Raw genomic sequence first — 2075 nt, forward strand, 5'->3', positions numbered from 1 at the left:
GGATATATATACTTACATTAATTCAGGCTGTGATATAGGCCTACTAAAGGACCCAAATTATTCTAACAATCACATATAGGTTTTTACTTTATTTCTGTTCATGCATCTATTTCCCCTAAAAATCTAGCAGAATATACTCAATGATCACACACTAATTACCTTCAAGAGGAAGCGTGCCTCACACTAACTTTCTGAAGAATTGCAACACTACTGTTCATTGTGTCTTTAAGTATTTGTAATAACCATTTTTTAGAAACCTGTATGCAAGTTGTATTACCCATATTGCTGTGCCACATTCCTGTTGGAACCCTGCATAGTGTTCATAGCAGACATTAGAAGTTGTCTTTGTAGGAAAGCACGGGTGTCACTAATAACACTTGATGGCTCAGTTCTAGTCAAGTGTCCCAGTATGACAGTGAGCCAACATGCACAATACCAGGCCCCCGGACCTGAAGAAGCTAACTGAAATTCAGCCATCATTAACTATTATTTACACCTGTGCTTTTCCTACTCTGACAAGTCACAATGACTTCTGTGGAGAAGGACCTTCACAGAAAGATCTGCCAAAAGACATTTACCTGATGTGTTTGCAATGAGGCGGTACACCCCACACATCTGGCACTCCAGGCAGGTTATAACAAATGCCACATATAATGGTATTTGAAAATGGTTCATCATCCAAGATTTGCTGGCAAGATGCTAAGGGATTTTTCATTTAAATATATGGGTTTTTACTACCATGAGAGCTCCATGAGTAAATGTTGGAAAAAGGTTGTCACAATATCACTAATATATTGAATGACTTTAAGATCCATGCACAGACTCATCCTCAGTTTGTCAAATAAGTATGCAAAATTTACAGACACTGTATTAATAGAACTTACATACCAAACACTTTAAAAGGTGCATTATGAATTGGCTTTGAGGATATGAGAAGCTGTTTTCCCATGATTCAGTGTGCAAATCTTAAATTGAGCCTCTTTATCCATCACTATATACTTACAGCAGGCCCCCAAGCTCCCTCATAGGCTACACTGTAAGCAGGCGTCTTACACTCAAAGTTTGACCCATGATGACTGCATTCAACTGCTGAAGTCGCCTGTAAATAAAAATAATCACACAATTATCAGCGCAGAGGAGAACATTGTCACTAATCCAAGACAAAATGGACTCCTAACTCATATGGGAATCCTCTCTTGCAGCTATAAAAGGCCATGTTAGCATGTTCAACTCTAAACATAATTATATGGAAAAAAATATTTGGCAAGCCTTTAGGGTCAGAAAACCTACAGAATATATACGCCTCCCTCTAGTGGTTAATGAAAGAACCTTTTGAATCAACAGTAAAATAGACTGTAGGGGCTTTTACAAGACAGTACAGCCTATTAAATATATAAACTTCATACTCTTTTTACTATTGCTATTCAAAGGAATTCTAAGTTTGATTTTGTACTTATAGGCAGCTGCTATTTACACACATGAAAATCAACTTGCAGAGGCTTGCTTGAGGTAGTTAATCTGCTTCAGTGAACATTTCATCATCTTTATTGAACATTTTATTGTGCGGTATTGCAGCTGCAAGCAAGAGCTTTCATGAAAACTCTTCAGTTGAGCAACCTTTTGAAAGAAAGAGAGCTAACAATTTCCCATGATCCTTTTCACTGCATTTTATTCTTATTTTATTATTGTGTTATGGTATTTATTGTATAAATAAGCACATCGTGAGCAATGTACCATCCTGAGTCAAATTCGTGTACACATACCTGGCAATAAAACTGATTCTAATTAGTTTGGATACCCACCAACAGGAATGCAACGTAAGCAGCCAAATCCCAATTTTGGAGTTTTCTTGTATACATTAACAAAGAAGGGTTTTAAAAGTGGTCCCCGCTTGCAACTGCATTACCACACAAACTTGGGCTAAAAATGTCCCATTATGATTTATGTCATGCAAATTTAAATCACTGAAAGTTGATTTTCATACCAAACTAAAGAAGGGGGAAAACAAACCGTAACAGTCACACACGGGGTTCTTGAAGATGTGTTGCTATCCGTATTAATCACAACACACTGGG

The sequence above is a fragment of the Micropterus dolomieu genome, linkage group LG15 (assembly GCF_021292245.1).
Source record: "Micropterus dolomieu isolate WLL.071019.BEF.003 ecotype Adirondacks linkage group LG15, ASM2129224v1, whole genome shotgun sequence".
Lineage (NCBI taxonomy): Eukaryota > Metazoa > Chordata > Actinopteri > Centrarchiformes > Centrarchidae > Micropterus > Micropterus dolomieu.